Source organism: Camelus bactrianus, chromosome 11, assembly GCF_048773025.1.
Source record: "Camelus bactrianus isolate YW-2024 breed Bactrian camel chromosome 11, ASM4877302v1, whole genome shotgun sequence".
Lineage (NCBI taxonomy): Eukaryota > Metazoa > Chordata > Mammalia > Artiodactyla > Camelidae > Camelus > Camelus bactrianus.
Genome location: NC_133549.1, coordinates 66,182,410 through 66,206,347, shown reverse-complemented (window position 1 = coordinate 66,206,347; position 23,938 = coordinate 66,182,410). Strand labels below are relative to the sequence as shown.

At 43.1% G+C, this 23,938-nt stretch overlaps 1 protein-coding gene across 1 annotated transcript in view; it reads right to left on the bottom strand.

The window, feature by feature from the left end:
• Window positions 1–16,071, bottom strand: part of MACROH2A2 (macroH2A.2 histone) — a 43,185-nt gene extending 27,114 nt beyond the window's left edge. Inside the window, exon 1 of the mRNA XM_074374129.1 lies at window positions 15,895–16,071. The gene's annotated coding sequence lies outside the window, so the exon portion shown is untranslated. The remainder of the gene's footprint in view (window positions 1–15,894) is intronic.
• Between the last annotated feature and the right edge of the window lie 7,867 nt (window positions 16,072–23,938).

Here is a 23,938-nt window from a genome sequence, read left to right as displayed (position 1 = left end):
CAGATTTTGGCTAGGTGAGCTTACCAACAGCCAAGATGGCAAGGAAGAGGCCTAAGAAAATGGGTAGAAATATTATGGGAGAAAATGCTAAATAAACACATGGCTGATAGGAATGATTCAAACCTGGGATTTATTTAGTCTGGATGGAAGAATGAACACAGAATTTAATTTTCCAAAGCATCCAATTACTCCATATGACTGAGGAGTGTTTTATAAAAGCTAGGGAATTAGCAACAAACCCCATTCTCAACACCCTCTTATCCCTGAGGCGAATGATTCGGGTTGGAGGCATTTTACTACATACTTCACATAAATTATTTTTGGATGCTCATATGTACTTACTACACTCTTATTTTATGTTTCATTTTACCACCAAGAGATGTAGATATTCATCAAAGTTAAGTACAGGCAAAGATGAGCAAATAGCCTAAGAACATGATCCCTTTTCACAGTAAGGCATAGGGATAAACCAGTATCACCGTTTTTAGAACTTGCACATTTCTGCGCTTTTGCTGTGAACTCTCATAAATCCATTTACAGCTATTCTCTCTTTGATGAAGCAAGCAGCTGCATATTAGGATTATAACCATCAATTCATGCTGAAAAAACTTAGGTCAGGCGTCAGTAACTGTACAGAATATCCGCTGGTGGTCAGCCCTGTCCCTGGGGACAGGGGACACGTACAGCAACGTTAAAGGGTCCCTGTTCTCAGGGACAGCTACATGGCACATGTTGGCTAGCCGGTGGTGGTGTTCAGAACGGAGGTGGCCCCTGGTACAGCGGAAAGAGCTTGGGGCCAGGCAGGAAGCCCTGGGCGTGGTCCCACCTGTAAGGACCAGCTGTGTGAGTGCTGGGTGTCACTCATGTGGGCCTCAGCTGTAAAACAGGGAGGTGACTGATGGATCCTGAAAATCTCTCTGGTCTTAAACATTCCAGCTTTTGGAAATGCACCTTCAATGGTTCTGGAAAAGAAGCTTAGTCTCTTTAAGAAGTGAGTTCTAAAGAGGTAAGAGCCTGTGCGGGTGTAGAAAGATATGTCAGTACTGGTGTCACCACAAAGCCAAGTATGTGCTTTTTTGCAGTTACTGGTAAGTGGGGGGAGGGGAGGATTAGAGGTCTGGTTGCTGAGGAAACCACCTGCAAAGCCCGTCACAGGATGGACACGCTCTGTGGATGCGATGTGCGCTGGATGGTCATCATCTCTCCTGCAGAGAGAAAACCCCAGGGAGTACGGACGCCGCAAGAGCGAGCCGCCTCGTCCCCCCATCTCCAATACGTTTTTCTCAAATGAAAACAGACAGGGGAAGACCAGGAGTGTAGGATAAAGCCACCCAGGGACTTTCCCAATGTCAGCCGAGTGGAGTTACAAATTGCCCTGAAACTTGGAAATCAGGGCTGGCCCTAGAGGGAAAACAGGGGACTTGAGGGGGTTGATGCCTAACACGTTCATGAAGATAAAACAGCCAAGAAAGGAAAACCAGGGTTAGATCAAATGGAAGAACACATGCGCTGAATACTGTAAACAGTAATATTCAGGAATCACCCCCAGCACAGCACTTTGTTATAGGACTTTCTTTTTCTTCCAGACTTGCCTCTAGGTTAGGGCCTTAGAAAGAGCTGTGGATGCAGCGCCATTAGCTCAGCCTAAGCCTGAGACCGACTGTTACATGTGCTTTAGTAGAACTGGAGCTTTCTTGGTGCCTGGGGACCCATCTTTTCAGACGTCCTGCTGAGTGCAAGCAGCTGGGTGCCTGACTCCCGGCCCGAGGACTGGGAGGCCCCTGCACATTGGAAGAATCAGACCACCTCCGTGGACCCTTCAGAGCAGCAGAGGAGGCTCACAGCAGCCGACATGTCACACCTGCCGGAACCATGGATGGGGGCAGTGCTGTGCCTCCTTGGACCCCTTGAGAGAAGACCCTGCTTCCTAAAGCCCACCTGCCCCCCAGCCCGTGCTGGAATCTGCCTGGAGTGGTGAAAATGATAACCCCTAACTTCCTTCTTTTCCAGGCCAGCCCTTCCCCTGACTCTGTGCAATCTTGGGAAATCAGGAGTTAAACATTTTGAATGGGTTTTACCTACTTTCTGTGATTTTGAATCTTTGCATAGGGCCACTCATTGAAAGAGAAAAGAACTATTGCAATGTGAAATTTGTTTCCATCAGACTGATATTTAAATGTTTACATTTATTTACCTTTTGCTCTAAAACAAGTTTTGTTCTAATTAGGCAAAGCTTAAGGACTATAGTACCTGATGTTTGTTTATAGGTTTGAAGAAAGAATACGGCTGGATGAAGCTCTTCCAGTAGTTATACAGACTATGTGGGGAACTTAGCAGGAAATGAGAACCAGACGGGATACAACCTAGGTCCACAATATACCCGTCCTTCCATATCTGCAAGACCAAGGTACAGCCAAGGTGTAAATTCTCATAATTACTCGCAAAGTGAATAGGAGAGTTCTAAGCATGTTAAGTGGTGGTGATGGGGGGAACAGGAAAATAAAACTCGAAACTCAGGGAAGAAGCTGGGAGAAGGCGGTGTCGCCTGCTCACTCCCTTTCACTGCCAGGAGCCCAGCAGTTGGGAGACCACTGGTTTTGTGTGTGCTGGGGAAGCGGGTATATCGGCCTCTGTTGTTTTAGGATTTATTTTTATGTTTGGGTTTTAAGCCCATAAGAACACCGATGAAATTAGGTTTTTACAGATATCGCAAGGGTAAATATTAAATTGCAGCACTGACTCAGACATGGGCAATAAACTCACACCAGCCTATTCAAATAACTACTGTATTTCATTGATTTTATGATGTACTTTAAAAAAAATTTTACTATCTCTAGAAATCAGTATGCATCTTGCAATCTATGACATCATAGATTCAATGAAAGACAGTATTTATGGAGCATTTATCGAATAAGAAACTACATTAGATGCTGTGGAATAGACATGGCCCTTGTCCTCAAATATTTTCCAATGAAGTTGCGTGACAGATCATAATAAAGTTTTAGACAGATGCTAGAGCCACAGTTCCCAAACTGTGTGCCAAGGGACCTGGGACACAGCAGTGGATGTTTAAGCTTTCAAGTGAAATACAGTGATGGTCGACCTCTGCTGGTCCCCACAACTACCAGCTCCTTGTGGTTCACGGTAGATTGTACTGTTCGTTTTGGTGATACCATTACTTTGCAAAGTTTGAGGTTTTGGCTGTTGCTGTGGTTAAAAGCAAGTGCCAGGTGAAAATCAGTATGGAACAGAAAATTAGAGTGGTGGTGTCCAATTGGATTCCAAGATTGGAGAAGCTGTGTAGTGCCCAACAGGTGTATAAATCCTCTTTGTAATTCACCATAGTTATTTAAGAATGGGATGCAAATATTCTCTGTTCTTCTGATTCATGTATTATTATTTTCTCAAACAGCTGCGAAATTGTTAGGACAGAAACACTTATTAAGTTGTTGGGACCTACCACTTAATAAATGGGATGGAAGGCATTTCTTCTGGCCTTGGAGGCTCTGCGAAACAATGGCGGAGATCCTAAGTTCTCTGTGAACTTACACAAGCTTAAACATATCATTACGACTAGCTCAGGGTCACCCCGAGGCCAGGAAAACAAGAAAGTTAAAGAAGTTATTTTAAAATTTGAATTTATCTTTAAATCTAATATTTGCACCTAGTAAAGCAAAGCAAAAAGGTGAAGAAATGTATTATTTTAATTTCTCCACTGTTTGCCTTAAAAACTTTAAATAATACACGTCAATCCCTATTTCTGACTCCACCACCTTCAGGTACTGTCTGCTGAGCCGCTGTCATGTAAGATGGGGCTGTGTGCTCCTGCGTCCTTCCCTGGCCCTCTCCTCCCGACTACACCTCCCTACTTCCACCTCTAACTTCTATACTTTCCACTATCACGACTTGTAACATTTGTATTTTGTTCTGTAATCACAACGAAATCTCCCACATTTTGTCCCTAGGTTTAATTGTGAAAGTTAAATGCCAATGCACAGCATCTATATGATTAAGACTTTGTAAACGTTGTTCCCTTCGGAATTGAGTGGGATGCTAGCTTCACACTTCCTTCTCTGTGGTCCAACACTAGGACCCTTTTGTCTTAGTATCAAGAAGTGGATTCTCTTGGTTCTGAAAACTTGTTCAAAATCATCCCACATTTAACTTGGCTTCCCACTTGGATCACGTCTTTCGTGGAGAGCCTCCCCCACCTGCCCAAGTTACTACAGGCATACCTTGGGGACATTGTGGGTACAGCTCCAGAACACCCCAGTAAAATGAGTCACAAATATTTTTTGGTTTTCCAGCACATATAAAAGTTATGTTTTTACTATACTGTTGTCTATTAAGTGTGCAATAACATTATATCTAAAAAAAAGCATACATACCTTAATTAAAAAATACTTTATTACTAAAAAATTGCTAAAACAATAGTAACATCAAAGATCGCTGTTCACAGATCACCATAACAAATATAATAGTAATGAAAAAGTTTGAAATACTGTGAAAATTACCAAAATGTGACAGAGACATGAAGTGACCAAATGCTGTTGGAAAAATGGTGCCGACAGACTTGCTCAAACCCCAGGCAGCGCTGCCACAAATCTTCACTTTGTATAAAAAAAAAGGGCAATATCTGCAAAGCTCAATAAAATAAAGTACGTCTGTAATTACAGACGATCCTTGTTATGCACAGCAGTTCTGTTCTAAAAAGTAGCCAGGACGCTGAATTAATGAATATGGAACAACTATACCTGGGGAAACAGGGTTAGGTTGCTGTGAGCCTCTGTCACAATATTTTCATTAATGGATCAATACATAACCTCGTTTGATGTGTGTTTCTGTTTAAAGACACCTTATTTGTTGATTCATTAACATCGAACTCACAGCCAGCAGCACCAAAACTCTTGCTTGAACACATATTTTCTCCATGAGGCACATCTCAGCCTCCTTGTGCTTGGGAACATTTGACAGCACTTGAAGACTACACTTGGGGGCATTTTAAACAGTGAAATCACTAACAGAAAGCACAAAGATGTGAAAAATAGACCACTAAAAGGACTGTCATGTGCAGGGTGGGAGATGACACAAGAAGGCAGAGAGTGTGGCCTTGTTTGACCTCGGCTGGGAAGGTGCACAATGGGTGGGTCAGCTTTTTCCTGCTCTGTGCGTGGAATGACTGCAAAAGCGCCACGAGCATTGGCTTTGGGTTACAAATCAATTTGGGCGAGTAGGCGAGTTCGCAAATACGGACTCTGTGAATTATGAGCGCCGATTGTACTTTCCTTTGTTCTTGCTGATGAAAGAGAAATGTGCCTTTACCATATTCTAAAAATCACCCAGCTTCTCAGTCACACTGTTCTTTGCAGGGGCCACTTTTTGCCCAGACACATTGTTCCTGGAGCCCTCTGACCTGGGCTCCAGTGTAGAGTGTTTTACCTCTGGGTCATCCTGGAAATGTCTTCCCAGCTCATCCCTGATGCCACGACTTCCTCTTTCTTGGCTTCCTCCCTTGTTTTCCTGTTATTTGCCCCACTCCTCAAAAACAGTAACTCTTCAGAAACAGTACGGAGAAGTAAACTTTGTTTTCTTATACAAAGTTAATTGTCTTTATTGAATGATCTTTGGATTATCATTTGGTGCAGTTTCTAGCCTCAAAATTTCCAGCATCAAAATCATTTTGCTTCAGCGTTTTGAAACCATTGATCCATCGTTTTTGGCATCCAGTGTTACAGAGAAGTTTGGTGGCCTCATCCTCCCAAGCTTTAAAATTTTCTCTGTATGTTCTAAAATTTCACAAGGATGTGTCTAGGTGTGGGTCCCTCCTTCCTTTCCTTCTGCTCAGCACTTTGTGATAAACTGCTCAATCTGAAGACTCTTCATAACTCGCAGAATTCTTTCCCTGTTATGTATTTGTTTATTTCCCACCTCTTTATTTCTCCCACTTCTCCCTTTACTTGTCTCTTACTGGGCTACCTGTAAACCAGGGTTTGGATCTCCTGGATTGCTTCCCTAAATCTCTTATTCTTTTCCTTCCATTTCTCAGTCCTTTTAATTTTTAATTTTGGGGATCATATTATTAATTTCCAAGAGCTGTTTCTTGTTCTCTGATTGTTCTTTTTTCACAGCATCCTGTTCTTTTATGAATGCACCATGTCTTCCCATCTCTCTGAAACTAGCTGGGATGTGTTTATGTCATCTTCTTTCTCTAAATTATTTTATTCAGTCAGTTGTCCTATTTATTTATTTTCATTGTTTTTCATGTTGGTTTTTCCTAAATGCCTGGTGATCTTTGGTCATGAATTCATATTTAAGAATGAAAGGCAAGGGTTCTTATTCAAGGTGGGTAGACAAGCTTTCCTCAGCTATTGTTTGGTAGGCATGAGACCTCTGGGTACATGCACAGGGCATGCCAACTAGCAGGCATCACCTTAGGATGCCCAGTTAGGAACTGGGAGCCCCCAAAAGCCAGAATGAGGGAGTTTTACTTGGTAGAGCCATACCCATCCTCCAAATTCTAGACAAGCCCTGCAGTTGTTCGATTTCTTTAGAAAAGAAACCTCAGCTCGTTAGTTTGGAGGGTACATGGCAGATTGCTGGAACCTCTACTAGGAGGAGGGCAGGGAGAGAGGCCAATTCACTGAGCTGTTCTGGAGATGACCTTCAGTGACTCTCGATTTCTCACCCTGCCCACCTTCAGGGCAGCTCCCACCTGCTTCATTCTTAGCTGTGGCTCTTACTGTAATGTCGTCCACATGTCCCTATGTACTTTCAATCGTCCAGAAATTGGCTGAAATCTCCCATCTGCTGATGACCATCACCAGCCCCTGCCCCTTGGTTATGAAGTGTTTATTTTCTTTGCACTTCTTTACCACTATTTCTGTGGACTCCAGAGGAGGAACGCTCATGTGCTCAGAGTCCATGATTGAGAACTGGAAACTGAAAGTGTCATTTTAATTTAACATCTTAACAAACATCATTTGGGAATTAGCCTAGAAATGAGTACACCAGTAAAGAGAAAAAGCTCTAGTGCTTTGTAATTGAGTAAGAATTCATATTGAAAAATTTAGATTACTTTCAGCACCAGGTGAGTCACTGGAAACTAACTGGTCTTGAGATAATTGAGGCATATACAATTTCACATCAGGAGATTGTGTAAGGCTCACTAATGTAATAGAATCAGATTCAGTGTGTTCGTATTTTCATGATTATAGCATATGGGATTCCTATAAACAATACTTAAAACTATACTGTAATCCCAGATGGGAGGAGAGGAAAAGTCCCAAGCATTTGCCCTTACTGAATGAATTGCTCTGGGGAGAAACAGCAAGCTCTACTTAATACACTGTCTTCATGAAAAGACAAACTAATCTGGGTACTTTAGACCAATATTTTCCTTTCATTTAAATAAATTCTTTCTCAATCGTAGAGAGCTGATAAAGAGTAAACTATTTTTCATGCCTCACACAACGTCTTGAGGTTTTTGTGATATGCAAACCGATGAGGAACACGACAAAGTAGCCAACTGGCAAGATGGTCCCTCAGCAGCCGCCAGCAATCCCGATTCAAACTACCATTTTTCTGCTGTCTAGCTTCTGCAAAGCATCTTTTACAAAGAGAGAGAGAGAGCAGTCAGCATTTGAGATTGGGAGCAATAATTATAGGCCAGTGTGTCACAGGTGAAGTTTAGCTGGGCTGGAGAACCACCTGGACGAGGGATCTAGAAAGACAAGACGGCTTATTTTAAATACTCTTTTGGGATCATTCCCTTAAATCTAGAAATAAGAGGTCTTATAGCTTTTTAATGATGGAAATGAATTTAAAAAAACTTTAAATGTTTTCTGAAATGTTCATAAACATGAAATTCAGTGTCATCCCTTAATGGATTCGTGTACTGTTTTAAAATTGCTGAAATTTATTCAATTTATTCATTTTTAGTTCCCATGATATTTCCTTAATCTGTAGTATTGTGCTTCAAAATATTTTATACTGTAAATATTTATGAAAAAATGAAGTAGACAGTGTAATGAAGCATCTTTACTTTGTCAGTTCAAAACTATCCTTTGGGAGAATAAAATGAGATGAAATAAAACTAGGTAGGATATGAGGGAATTCAATATAAATATATTAACCATATGTAGAAATATATATGTAAAGGGTCTGGAAAAAATCTCTTAGCCTTACACCTGATAGAATTCTAAAATATTTTGGTGTGTTCCCCTAAGTACTGTATCAAAATAATAGTAGTTTATTAGCATTATTTTGTAGCTGTAAAAACCATTTTCAGTAGTACTAGCTAAATCACTTGCTCTATTACACTTCCATTTATGAACTCCAAGGGCAAATCATTATTGCACAAGTAATACTTTCCAAACCATTTTCTTCCAAGGCCACCTTTAAGTGAATGAGAAGAGTCAATAATTTTATCGTCGTATATGTTAACGCACATTAACAATTTATAACGGAAAGAGCTACATCAAATGCAATTTCATCAAAATGACACTCGGATCAAATTAACCAAATTAACCAACCATGAACATTGGAACCAAGCATTAACCCAATTTATTTAAATTATACTATTGGATTACAAATCATTCCCTTTTAAAAAAGCATTTCATGTCATGTCCTGGAATAATCTGGCGGGAAACTCAACTGCCAGCACGTTCTTTATAATTCAGAGGCAGAGGATATATGGCTTTCTCAGCATTCTAGCCAGGATGGGGAAGCAGAGAGTGGGATGGAGCAGCCAGGAAGTGGATTTAGGATACTTGCTGCCACTGCAGGACACAGTGACTTTTTTTTTTTAACACGTTCTGTCTTGTTGATCCAGAGCTCAGAGTCTTTTTTTTCCTTTGCTATTAGTCTTATATTATTTTCTAATATAAATATATTGGTACTAGTTGGATGAGAAATGAATATAAATGAATGAATAAAAATACTTCTAGTTCTGTTTGATTCTGAGTTAGTCATGGACCCCAGAAGAAAATGAATTGGTTTGCTTTCCTGAGTCGATTTATTCATGGAAAACAATATAAAAACAAAACCCTTCACTGGGTCCAGCCTGGCTTTGTCTTTTTGCTTTTTGAGAATTAACAAATTGGAACAGTAGGCAAGCTATCCTGTTTCCTTAAAATTGAATAGTTTCAAATTAATAGTGAGGTTTACTGTTATACAATGACCTGTCTTGCTGCTCCAAGCAGGGAACTGGCTCCGAACCAAGCTGAGCTGCTCAGTGGGAGTGAGGGCATGTGGGAGCTCCCTTTGGGGATGGGTGACTGGACCAGGACCAGCCAGTGGGTGGGCTGCAGCCCCTGGTGCTGCCTGACCCACCAGGGGATCCGAGAGACATCCATGACTCCTGGGCAACCGAGTACACAGGTGAGGCCAGTTATGGGCTCTCAAAGCTAGAATCGACTGTGCTCTGAGCAGAGGCAGCCGTCCCGGAACCCTTCTTCCTCCATCCCTCCCTCTGCCTGCTCCTCCCAACCCTGTCTTCCTTACTCTCCATCCTAAGGCAATGGCTGCACTGTGGGGACAAGTGGCTGGGGGGTTGTTGCTTCAGTTGCAGTATTCTATGCTGGTGACAGGTAGTGCTGCTCCCTGGTCAGAGCTGTGTGGGTCCCCCACAGCCCCGGGCCCTGGCATGTTGTATCACCTGCACCAGGTAAGGGTGACCCCCAGCCATGCAGTGCCATTCCGTCTGTGAGTGGAACCAGCTGTTCGTCTAGGGTACATCATGGTGGTAGGACGGAAGAGGCAGTGGACTGGGGGTGGGGTGGGGCGGAGAAGGGGGCTCCAGGTCTGCACTGACCTGCTGTGGCTCTTGGGCAAATCAGTTGATTTTTCAGAACCTCCCTTTTGTTCAAAAAAAAAAAAAAAAAGAAGAACCTTTCAGAAGCTCTAGTCTATATAACACATGGAAGCGGGGGAGCTATGCTGGTTGGCATGGAGAAGGACTGGGATGCTTGATGGCTTGGTCCCCACCCTTTCCTGCCTTGCGCTTCCAAGGAACGCTGGACCCTGTGGAGCTCCACTGGACAACCATGTCATCAGCCTACCTCTGAGGTCCTCTCTGACCTAAAAAGTTGCTGCTATTCTCAGAAGATGCTCAAAGTGTCACTCCTTCTGACTCCCCACCTTCATCTGTCACTTACATTCATAGAGATGATACAACTGGGTAGGATTAAATCATATCCAGGCGATCTTTCCTTTGAAGTCATGATTTAATCACCCACGACAAGCACAGAAAAGAAAAAGTGGGTCTGAAAAACTGCTTTACTTTGTTTATGGACTGCCTCTTTCTCCACCCCAAGACAATGATCTGCATTGTTTACTAAACAGTCAGAGATGAAAATCCAGTTTAGAAGCAAAAGGGCAATGCCTGAGTTGATGACCATCTCACTGAAATTCTGGAAGACTGGTCAATTTGGAAGTTCAGCACTCTGGTGGGGAACCCCGTGAATTACCGTCTCATCTAAAAGTTTATGTTGTGTATTGTATAAGCTATTGGAATTTACCTTTTCATAGTCTACCACCACTATTTACTGTAACGGTTTTATTGAGCAGTGAAGGCAGCACAAAATATGTTACATAATTCTGTGTATGTACCGTTACTGGGGCCAGGCCAGAGAAAACAGGGGCTGGGTTTTCCAGATAAGTTTGATTTCATTTTGTTATATTTTTGTCCCGTTGTCATGGAAGTAACCCACATTTAGGCATCGAAACTATATCTCCAGGACTGCCTCTCGTATCCAGAAACGACCTCCAAATCTTTGGTGAGACCATGTGCTACAATTTTGGATTAAACAATACAGTCACTGTAGCTAACTCTTCTGGCATCACTGAAGTAAACGTCCCTGTATGAGGCTGGTCCTACGTCTATTTCCACACACATTCTGTCAAAGCACGGGAATTTTGACTTGAATTACTTACTCCATTCCAAGTCCAAATTGGCAATGCCAGTCAAATAAATCGGGCAAAGTATGATGGATGATGAGATGGATAAATGAACAGTAAGGGCTTCAGAGAAACCACCAAATTTATCTTATTTAATACTTTGTGACAAGACAGTTTAAAGTACAGTGTGATGTGGCTCAATCTGATGCTCTTTATCTTTTATTGACACAGTCAGGTAAAATAGTGATGCAAAGAGGAATTTTAAAATAAAATTTGCATACACTCATGTTAAAATGAACATCATCTGAGAATCAGCAGAACGCTGGCACTTCCTGTTCCCGCCACATGCATGTAAGGATGTGGGGCTGTGGAGTGAGGCTGCCTGGGCGGGAGTCCTCAGTCCACCACCCACGGGCACATTCTTAGCCTTTCTTTTCTTTTCTGTTAGGTGGGTATAACAGCAGTACCCATCTATAGGGCTGCTGTAAGAATCAAACGTGCTAATACATTTAAGGTGCTTAGAACAGTACCTGGCAGGCAGTGAGGCATTTAATAAACATTAGCTATTGTGACTTATTCCCACAAAAGAAGCAGTTTTAGAGACTATTTTCACAGAACGCAGGCCAACATTTTAATTCAAAAGCACCCATTATAATACCATAGTGCTGGATGTGTGTGTAACATGAGGCTTAAAACTCAGCGATGTCTTCCTGTTTCTCTCATTGATCTCAGGAGCTAATGTAAAGACATGCTAGTCCTGGGAGAACTCTGAGAGCCACATTGTCTACTCAGAACCTCTGTGACAGCACATACTTTTGTTTTTTCTCAGGCTGGGCACTTTGGGGTCCCCTCTTGTTCTAATGCCAGATTCCCCACATTCCCTCTGCCTGGGAATTCACAGTTGTCCCAATATTAGACTCATGAGATTTCACAAAATCATAATCTAAGACTGCAAGGGACCTGAGTGACCAGTCATTTAGAACTTCCCCCAATTTTAGCCACAATAAAAGTGAGGGGTGGGAGTAAAACGACTTGTCCATGGCTACACAATCTGTGTGAGACCAGACCGAGACCCAGCCCCTTGGCCCCCGCCTTCTGGAACTTTGATCTGGGGCTGTTTCTCCTACACCCGGTCGCATATTTCACCCCCTCTGGCACCTAGCAGAGTACTACATACACATCTGACATTCAACGAATTCCTTAAATGAGCGAATGAATAGGTGAAACCAACCTTAAATATCTGTTTCAAAAGCATTTCGGGGTTCATTTTGTAATTTGCAGAGGGGGAAGGATGAACTATCTTCTCAAATGCTTTTCCCTTCTATCTAATTCCCAATATACATCCCACTGTGCGTCCAGGGGGAAAATAATCCCCTGTCCTCAAGTTTCCACTACATTCTTTTTTAAAATACCACCTTCCAACACCCTTGTTAGAACTCATGTCCTCTAGTGGCTCTTCTTTGCCTGCTACATCTAACTTAAGATATTCATAGAATCGTAGCAATGAAAGCAATTGTGACCTGTTCATTTAGCTCCCTCCCCAGCCTGAAGGTGGGCAGGCCAGGCCAGGCCAGGCCAGGGCTCGGCCTGCGAGGGAATGCACTTCATCAGGCTGAGAAAGAGGAGGGCCTTGGTGCGCTCTGTGTCGGCGGCAGGATTCCTTCTACCTGCTTTGTCCCCACTCCCTTTCTCCCTCCAAATCCTGCTATATTCTCTGTGAAGCCTCGCCCAGTCCCTCCCTCCCAGCTTAGAATTCTCTTCTCCCTTTAAAAACTGTTGTAGCATTTTAATTATGGCTTTTATTACACAGTATCAATCACTTTTAAATGAACTGTGTTTAGTTATCCAAGCAACATATAAATTCATTCAAGTTGTAAAATTTCAAATATTGTAACAATGGTTACGGGTGGGTGTCTTGTTCCACACCTTTCCTATCCATTTACGTATGCATTCTTATAGACATTCAGAATTTTGTTTTTACATAAATGGTACCATACAACACATATTGTTCTGCAATTTGCTTTTTTTTGGTTAATAATACGTCCGATGATCTGTCTTAGTATATATAGACTTACTTCAACCTTTCTAACTGCTGCTAATTTTCCAGAAGATGTGCCAGAGTTTATTTAGCAATTCCCTATTGACGGCCATCAGATTGTTTTCAATTTCAGAACTATCAAAACTTTGCCATGGAAGGGAATTACATGATCTGCATACATGTGTCTGCTTCTCTAGGATACATACTAAGAAATGGAATTGCTGGGTCACAGAATGTGCACGTTATTAATTTGAACAGTGCCAAACTGCCCTCCAAATTGGCTATATCAATTTACACACTTGTCAGCAGTGTATAAAAATACCCATTTTCCCACTCACTTGCCAATCTTAATCACTTTCCCCCTTCTTTTATCTGCATATATATTTTATTTCCTAGGCTTGGAGGTGAAAGCTGAGAGCAGGGCCCATGATCTCGTCATATTTGCATTTCTTTCCCCAACCAGAAGTGTTTAATAGTTGGTGCTCCATAAATGCTTGTCCAATGATCTCTAACCGTAAGTTTTTCATTCATCTCTGTGCAATACACACTTTTCCAAAGCATTTACCAAGACAGCATCTGACTTTGAGGACTAAAAATATTCTTAAGAAAATTGGTTGATTTTTTTTTTGCACATTCCTCCCCCTGAACAAGTTACAGATATCTTTCATTTAAAGTTGCCTACAACAGGATTCTCTCCTGCCTTGCTGGCAGGAGGCAGTGAAAACAGACCTGGTTGTCTCAGACAAAAGCTAGCAGGGTGTCCCACCTACTGGGAAACAGCAGACCGAAGGCACCTCACAATCCCTGGGAACTAGACAGAAGATGGAATGGTGAGGGAATAGGGTCACAATCTTTGGAACATTCTGGATCCAAGGAGGTAAATTCTTCTATAGAGTTTTGAAATAGAGGAAACCATTAATGTCTAAAGCATGGCAATAAATGGATCCAGGTGAGGAGGAACTGTGACAGGGTAGGAAAAACTGGAGTGAAGAATTGGGCATATTTTTAAAGGAAATTTAGATCCAGGAAATAGGGGTTTTAAAGGTGTGAATTATATGATTTAAGATAAACTTTTCCTCCAGGCAGTGCCTATATTTATTTATATGATAATCTTGGGCTAAGGAAATTCTAAAAATCCATGAGTGTGGTTCCAAATCTTGGTGCTGTGAATATTTATTTGAGGAAAAAAGAGTTTTCCAAAGAGGTAAGAGATAACTTTCAGCTAAATATGAACAAATTGAGAATTATGTGTAGTTTGGTCCGTGTTTCACAAAGAAACTGCTCCTAAATAAGAAACAGCATAAATGAACACACGTTTGCTCTTCTTAATAATGTCTCTTTTTCTCTCACCTATTGAACCGTTTCAGTAGCAACTGTGCAGCCCAGTGAGTGTACAAATGCATTTCGACACAAACACAAATGAGCAAAGTGAAGAAACCGTTTGCCATGCTGGACCGATCGCCTCTGGGGTAATGGGCCCCTGAGGTCTCCAGGGGCTTAGACCTGTGCCGGGTTTTGAATCACTCTGAGAGGCTGGACCAATACCTCAGTTCATCAGCGCTGTTGCAAAACCGGAACCGCCTTTACTTTACCATCCGGGCCTCGGGGCTGTGGTCCCTGCTGGACCTCCACAAACACACGTGGACCCAGGCTTTGGTTTCTAGGCCCATGTCTTCTTGCCCCTTTTTCATTCCTTCCCCCACCCTGGGGCCGTTGCCAATAGACCCAGCAGTGACCGGGCCTAAATCAAGCCCGCGGTGGCCCATTTCAGGGCAGGAAGAATGAGGGGCTGGAAACTGCTGGAGGAGGAGACGCATTTGGCCCTTTGGGTTTCAGTGCCCTTATGGCCATTGTGTGAAACAAAGAGGGCAGGAGCAGAGGGCGCCCCCAGGAGGAAAGGCGGGGAAAGACACCCGCGGGCGCGATTAAGGAGGCGGGCGAGGCTGGAACTAGGTTGCTCCTGGAGAGCAGGCTGGACGCCCAGGAGGTAGGGCCGGTCCCCGCCCGCGCCGCGCCCCGCACGCGATTCGCCCCGCGTCTGGCGCCTGGCGCAGCCCTTTTCTGCGTCGCAGCCACTTTACTTTTATTCCCTTTCCCCTTATTATTATTATTTTTTCCCGCGCAAAGCGGGGACCCAGGACTGCCCAGGCGAGTAGCGGAGGGGCCGCCATTTCCCGGGGAAAGCGCAGCGCGCGTCGGTACCGGGCGCCCCGGAAAGGGAACCGGAGGGGAGTGCCCGGCCCGGAGCCCTCCTCTGCGCGGGCCCGGGGTTCTCAGCCGCCCGCGGCGCCCCGCTCACCGCGCAGCAGCCCCCGGCCCTCTCCCCCGCCGCCTGCGTCCCCGGCCTGACCTTCTCCGGCGCGGCCCGCCCCCGGACCCTGGACCCTTCCCTCCGCCCGGCGCCTCCGCGCCCCTTCCATTGTCAGCCCGGAGCAGCCGGCGCCCGCCTCTGGCACCCTCAGAGGCCCCTCGAGCGGCCCTGCCAGGGCTCCCTCGGCTCCTGCACAGACCAACGCCCCCGGACCAGTCCCCTTCAGCAGCCCGGCGCCTCCCTCCTCCCCCTTCTGCGCCCCCAACTCCGCATCCCCAGGAGCCCTCCGCTCCCTCGCGTCCACCCTCGCCCGGGGCCCGTGGCTGGACCCCGCATCTCTCCTCCTCTCTCTCTCTCATCGCCCAAGATGCCCCCGTCTCCTTTCTGGCCGCAAGAATTTTACCGCTCCTTTAGCAACACCCCCCCCCACCCCTTATTTCCTGAAGAAGCAAGTTGGGCACCTTGAGTTATTAATTTTTCTTTCTTTTTTTGGCGGGGAGGGTCGGCTCTCGGGGGTGCGCCCGCCGGGGCTGGGCGGCGGTGAGAGGGAGGGGGGTTCTCTCCGGCTCCTGCACTGCCCCCACGGCGCGTTTTGTTTCCAGACCCCGAAGCCCCCTGAACAATAATGCCATAGCTATGGCGGGCTCACCTGGTGCTGCGCCGCCTGCTCGGGGCGCCCGGTGCCCTCTGCGCGCCGCTCCCCGGGCGCAGGTTCGGCCCGCGCGGCGCCGGTGCCGGGCAGGACTCTTTGCCTTTCTTTGGGTTCTATCTGTGCGTGTCAATGGCGGCAAGCGGCAGTTCTCCGGGCCGCGGATAGTAGCGGGGGGAGGAGGAGGAGGGAGAAGGGATTGCTCCTTCTCCACATAACCACCTCTAGGAGGAGTCGCTCAGCCTCATCCCCCGCCAGCCCAGGCTCCGCGACGGGTCCGGGGCTTTCGGTGGGGCTTGATGAGCTATTGTCCTTCAGGAGCATTAATGATGAAGCTGCGCGGCCTCCGCGTGGCTGGCGGATCTGCTGGATGCGCCGAGGGCCACTTACTAAGATGAGGCTTTCCCCAGAGCTGGGGACAGAGGCGCTATGGTTACTATCCAGAATCTCCTATTAGTAGGATCCACCTTTGATGGAAGAAGGTGAAAGCGAAAAATGCCACCTTCGGTGGTTTCGTGTCCTTAAATAATAATAAATACCTTACCAATTGTGTCCACCCCTAGGACGATAGGATAGGGTGGCCATAGCCTGAAGAAGTGAGAATTTATATCCATGCCTGCTTGTTGGCTTTTTATAAATTAAGACAGATTTAGAATCCAGCGTTGCCTATTATTTGGAGTACCAGATGTATGTTTTCGTGGGTAAGACTGTGTGCATGGACATAATTTTTAATTCGGTTGCTTTACAGTGTGTTAATTTGTAATGTCTCAGCGTGTATTAAGACAAGCACAAGGTTAGTGTCTTAAGGACCAATTTCTATTAGTTTCTAGAAAATAACATTTCTATGGGGGTGTGGTGGACAATGTCAGGTGTGAGAATGGAATTGGTAGTTGGCCTGTTCTGCTGGAAACCAGTGCTGTCCTCTGTAAGATGTTGGCCAGGGCTCCATGGCTGGTGGGTGAGCCAAAGGAATTTGTTTATTTCAGTGGGAAACGCTAACTTGCTATGGGCCATCCATGTTTCCTCTGATCTCTCTCTCCCTGATGAGTCAAAGGACTGACAAAAGGAGAGGCAGATTTTTGATGTCTTCACAAAAGAGAAACCCACAGGAGAACACAGTTCTCCAGTTTTGGTCAAACAGATTCATTTCAAAGCCTCCTCCATTTGGTAACATTGTAAGTATTTGCCCCTATAAACTTGTAAATGTTTAAGCAATGGGGAATCTTGGGGTGACTGAAAGCCTCCAATAGCCTGAGTGGGAGGAACCCAAATGTCCACTGCCCCCTGGATTTATTTAGTCAGGGCTGTTGATGGAATTAGTAGATAGTGCATTAGACTAGGTGCATCTTAAGTGTTTTCTGAGCAATCAGTTGACTTCCTTAAAGATCATAGATGTATCATAAAGGTATAAATAAACCTCCCTGTTTAAATCTCATATGGCTTCTCAAACTCTCCTGGACCCACTGGTCTCAGTTCACTGGGACTTCCTTCACTCTCCTTTCTACTTCTTTTACCCTGTGTATGACCTCACCCTGCTTTGTCTTTGAAGGCACTTCCAGGTCAGAAATCTAGTCAGGATAAAGTCCTCTTTTCCCAAGACACATATTTAAAGGGTTTTAAATGATCCCCTGGGGCATCTCATAATGGTTTCGATTTCCCCTTCCTAGAGGAAGCGCCTATCTCCCTTCTTACATAGATTTCTGGTGCCCATACTTGATCAGAAATAACCTCCAGGCCAACATTCAAGAGGGTTCAGGAGCCTTCTGGGAGTGCTTGAAAAATACTCCTACCCTGTGACCCAGTCAGCCAGGCTGACTGAGATAGAGTTGAATAATTCATCAATATATATTAGATTCACATTCTCCTTGTAACTTCCCAATAAAAATGGTATGCATGGGCATTTTTATGTGGATTTTATGTAACTCATTTCATCCTAGCATTTTGTTATTTGCTCTCCTGAGAAAGGCTGGGCCTAAGAAATTTACTAAACAAGATTTTCCCCTTTCATACTAGTTGGTTCCTTTAAATAGATGATGATGTCTCAATTCAGATTCAAATCAAGGGAATGTCAGCTTCATCATACTCTGGTTCTTAGAATAGAGGCGATCACAGAGTTCACCTGATCAAACCCTTTATGTTATAGGAGATGTGTAGGGAAAAGGATGCAACCTGATATGCAGATCTAGTTAAATTATCTATAATATTGAACATTTAGCACAAGAACAGAAATTTAACACTGAGATAATATTCTATAATTAAAATATGTTTGAAGTAGTCAATGTGATTATAAGTTCATGAGTACTCAGGAGTTCTGCAGTGGCCTCCAGCTCAGGGAACTTCTGACAAAGTGACTAACAAATAGTGATAATAAGAACTTACACTTACTGAATGCTTATTGTGTACACTGTGCTTCACCTCTACTAGCTCATTTAAATCCTGACAATAATCCTGACAGTGAGGTGGGCACTGTTTTCTCCTTTTTACAGCTGTAGAAACTGAGGCAGTAAGTGGATGAGAAACTTGCCCACAGTTACAGAGTTAGGAAGAGGCAGGCTCATACTCACTCATTGCTTTAGTCTGGTGGTAAGGGTGGGCATTCACTTTAACCAGAGGAATTTTGTGATTGGTCACATGATCGAAAGTCTCTTGGATCATTCCCAATACATATCCTCAAGGAGTCAGTGAAAAGTCTGATTACAGTAAGTTTGGTTGATTACTGTTGCAGTGAAAATGTTTTCTTAACCCTTGACCTGTGTGTGAGCATAATGTTAGGAATAAACATATTGATTGTGAGTTGACTCCATTAGTGACAAGGATGTCTCATAAACATTTTATTGAGATAGAGGATGAACTGCTTCTTACTTAGAGACAGGCATGTAGCATGATTTAGAGAGGAAGAAAAAATTAATTAGCCATGCAACCAGCTTCATATTCTATTGGATCTGCTAGTAATTCATCCACAGAATCATCTATTTCAAAAATATCTTCATCAAATTTGTCCCCCGCAACCTTTTTGCTTTCTCATGATCCAAATTGATGATGTTGTGTAGATTGAGTGGGTTTTTACTTTCCATGATTAGTTCTAATCTGGTTTATGACACCTATAATAATTTGTGATCATTTTACCCTTCTGAGATCTTGGTATGCAATTACCCTATTAATTTCCTGACCCTCACCTCTTCCAGAAAGTCTTTGTCATGTAGGTATATATTTATATCTGACATATGTAAGTATATGAGTGTAAGATTTATATATCCAGATTAATTTCATTTGAGAATTCTGATGTCCTTTGAAGTAACCTGAGATTCCCTGCGAGTATCATAAAAACAGATGGAAATCATTGGTTTAAGCTCTTCTTTGAATGTAAGTTAGGCAATTCTAGACAGTGTATTAATTCCATCAAGGCACCAACTGGCATAACTCTAAATAGCAACTCGGGAGTCTGAGGTTATGAATGCAGACAAAGCACCAAGTTGAACAGTACCCCACTATTCCAAGAAATAAACACAGCTTCTAAATGTCCCTTATAACCTGGAAAATATTAGGCAATCTGACTAAAAATTTTTATTAGCTAGGAAAATAGGAAGTCTTTCCTGTTGTTATGTTTTGATTAGTGAACATGTTTAATGTTAAACATTTATTTCCTTGGTCAGAACTGCTGGCTTTAGGATCTTAATCATTTATGGAAGTGAATAATATTCTTAAAGGAGGAATATTTTGTGGATGAATCACTAGCAAATCCAACAGAATATGAATCTGGTTACATGGCTAATAGACAATCATTATGCCAACAAAGCCCGTTCTTGGTATCTCTGGCTAAAATGAACATCTTCATCTGCTAACAAAAGAAACATTTTACTGTTTCTGGTTCTTAAAAACAACAACAAAATATGTCCTTTTTTGATACTATGCCCTGAGCCTTTGGTTCCGGGAAAGGAGATTTACATGAATGAGTATGTGTGTATATAGATTCAGATCTGAATACATGCATCTACATATAAGTAAATGAATATATATTTGGTGTGTGTTACACGTGTGTACGTTATAAGATGGATAGTGACTGAGATTGCTGTAGGCTCAAGAGTTAAGCCTGATTTGGATTTTAAAGGAATCTACCGAATGTTTAGCATTTAACCAATGAACTATATTGTAAAAAATATATTTGGAAAGTGAAATCTTTCAGGTTTTTAAGGGAAATGCATTGTCAGCCCCAATTATTCAGAGTTGTAGTTAGGAAAATGAAGCACGTGATGTCATTAAGTTTAATGGAAACAGAACCTGGAGCGAAGGGGAGTGTGCCAGTTGGTATCTTGCTCTGTTCGGCGCTGGGGCTCTCTGGGAGATCATCCCAATATCTCCAGGCAGGGCTCTTTGCGACAATTGCAATGGGAAGTGTCATCAAGCGCCTAGGGACTTTGGCCCTTAGCATCTGTGTTGGGAAATCTGCACAACGTGGCCTCACACCTAAATGAAATTGCTCATTACAATTTAGACACATTCTAGAGAATGGGGGCACTGATTTTTCAAATGCACAAAAGCAGAATACCACAGTAAAACTATAATTTATTTATACAAATGGTGTGTTTTTACAAAGGCCATCTGTCAGTTGACTCTCTGATCTAAAACAAATCTGTTTGTTCCCCGGAAGAAATAACATGTCTGTTGAAAAAGGATTTATGGACGACAGGCTGCCCAATCCACCAGCCATTGATATAATAGTAACTATTTATGATATATTTACTTCTAAGGGAGTGCTGTGAGTGGGAACTATTACTTGTAAAGTATGGTAATTAATTTTTCATTACCTCAAAGCCAAGAAATGGAGCCCAGTTGCATTTATTAAGGTTTCTGCATGAAAAACATGTTTCTTCTGGAAAAAAAATAAAATAAAAGTATTCAGAGAGCTATGGCCTCGTGGTAGCTCACTGCTCTGATGGGTGGGATAAAACTGTGGGCTGAAACTCAAGCCCTGGATTTGTTTTTGGAGGCCAAGAAGACAGTTTCTATTGAATGACCCTGGTCACTGGATCTCCAGGCACCACTGATAGTCCTTATAGAAAATTAGATCTTACCGTTAATACTGAAAGAAAAAAGAACTCTGGGCTGGGAGAAACAGAAATGGAAGAGAAAGGAAAGCCCCCTGTCTTCCCCACACAAGGAAGACCCCATCCCCCTACACAGAAGAGAGACTCCATGAGTATATTCATACTTTAATATTTACTTTGGGATGGAATCTAATGTTTCTTAGTATGTATCCTCTTCAAGAAACTGGGCTAGGTTATATGAGGGGTACAAAAAAGCATGTCTTCTCTCAGAAGGCTTACAATCTACCTGTTATCTCAGGGCATGGTGATAGATACAGAAATCACCTTGACTTTATCAATGAAAAATGGGTAACAGAGTCAGTGTTTATCACCAAACACCTTTCTTAAATTAACACCAATTCTTATATTTTGGTTTTCCAAAGCATTCTTAAAATTAGCTAAACCTAGTTTTCCCCCCAAATACGTAATTTTATTTCCTTTGAATTTATTTTTGTTTTTCAAACATTTTAAAAAATAGATAATACTTGAATATGACACACAAAAAGTACAAAGGTAGACGGTCCAAGGGGTCCTTTCCCTGTGTCCTCCAGGCAGCCAGTTGCCCTCTCCAAGGAAACCCAAATTCAGTTTCTTCTGTGTCCGTTTCTCCTGGGTTTCTCTTGTGGACAGAGGTCTTACTTGTCTTTTCCAAGGAACTGTGGAGGCGTCTTAATATTCAGATCCCAAAGGAGACAGATTCTACCGTAACACATTTACTTGTCTCTGCAAAGGTCTCGGACAGAAGAATGGACATTGAAGCTCAGAGGCAAGATGTTGGTGAATGTAACCATGTGGGTCTCCTCCTGATGCGGCAAAGTGACAGTCCTCCCATCTCTCCAGATCCAGGACGGTCCTCACGTTGGATAAGTAAAAACCCAGAGACAGGGCTGGCACTGAAATACATTGTGTCTCTCAGGCTGACAGTCCAGGATCCTTGGTTTGAAAATCGGAGGACCCTCTCTGCACCTGTTGATGGATCCTTGAGGATGCCTGATGCCATTCTGCTTTATTTCCCACAAATACCTCCCAGTGGTGGGACTAGAGATGAAGTGGGCACTGCCCTGGACCCCCATTATGTACACAAGTCTCCCAGGACAGTTGGACTGAGCCTGTTTGCTTCCAAGCTCCACACTGCAAGGTTGGAAATGATGAGGTGGTTGTTGAAATGATGAGGTGGTTGTTGGCCCAGATCACATCCAAAGTCATGTCTTCTTGGGATCTCTGCAGCCTCGGGTCCAAGAGCAGGGTCACCTTCAACTGGGGCTGCTGCTCCCTGGTTTGGACTGCCAACGTTCCCATCTGGAGGTTGGGTCTCAGCTCAGGCACTGGGGGATTTGAAGGTTGGGGGCCAGATTATAGCTTGTCTCCAGGGCCTGCATAAGCAGAAGGTTGCTTCAGCCAAGGCACCCTAGAGACATGGGCTTCCAGAACAGTGGGAGTGGGGGCAGCTCATGGCTTCCAACAGCCATTCAGCTGTGGCCTCCTCAGGTCTGCTTCTCAGTAACTGTGCCCCACCCCTGCCCCCTGCATCCTTATAGAGGAATTCCTACCTCCTTGAAATTCTTAGCTTGGGTTCTGGCACATGTAAAGGTCCACTAAGCTCTGTTGGACTCTTGGAAGAGATACTGAGTCTCTGGGACATTTTATGTGTACACGTTTCTGTTGAGAAGATCCGTCTTATGTTGTTGGCAGCTTTTGGGTGGTTGGGGGCGGTAATTATGTTTATTTATTTATTTTAGGTTTATTTATTTATTTTAATGGAAATACTGGGGGTTGAACCCAGGGCTTCTTGTATGCTAAGCAAGCACTCTAGCGCTGAGCTCCTTGGCAGCTTCTTAAAGGCATTTCTGCCACAAAAGCTGCCCACTCAGTCTTCTGGTCCCAGCCCAGGCCCCTGTCTTCACCAGCCAGCTCTGGTTTCCCTGCTACATGCTCTTAGAAAACGTCCCTCCTCCTTCTATAGTATAGATTAACAAACTTTTTCTGTACAGGGACAGATAGTAAATATTTTAGGGCTCTGGCCTAAGAGGCAAAATGAAGGAAGTATGTAGGTACTTATAAAGCAAGAGAGAAAACAAATCTCCACTTTTTTAAATTAATAAAATGCTAAATATAATAATAATAGAATACATTTTTTGTAGTATAGGACTATTAACGAGGATAATGGAATTCTATTTTAGGGATGATAATAATTTTTCTTAATTGAGGTTAAGATTTAGTGTTTGCTCTCATCAAAACTGATTGTAAATGTTTGTCTATTAATGCTGATCTGTAGTGAGATTTCATATATTAAATTAAAAAAATAAAATTTGAATACTGTAATTTTCCTGTGTCACAAAATATTATTCTTCATTTGATTTTTATTCAAACTTAAAAAAAAAGTAAAAACCATTTTTAGCTGTACAAAAACGGGGAATGGGCTGAATTTGTTTCTAGAGCCTTACTTTGCCCGTTCCTGCGTTGTAGCACTCCCCACTGCATGTGGTATACTCGTTTGTTTCCTCCTCTGTGCTTTAAATGCTTGTGGTTAAGATATCAAATGATCCTAAAAGTTTTTTTAGTAAAAACTAGCATTCACCTGCTCTGTTTCTCCCTACCCCCCTGCTGCTCCCTAGAGGCAATCACTTTAAATTCATAGCTAATTCTAATGTTAGTCTACATAGATCTAGAAAGAAAGAAAGGATAGAGATAAAAAGAAAAGAGAATATAAGAGGAAAAAATAAAAGGCATATAATGCTGTTTCTTGATTTATCAGTTTTAAACAGTATACCTCTTGATTTCTTACCACAGAATGAGATTTTAGGTCTCTTACACTCTCTCCTCCCACTTTCTTTCCTCTCATCCTCTCAGTATAGTTATACCACAGTTTTTGGTTAAATTAATATTCAGTCTTTATATTCTTGTGATCATTTAGTTATTACTCAGCAGAGCCATATAGTATACTATGACTACATTTCCTA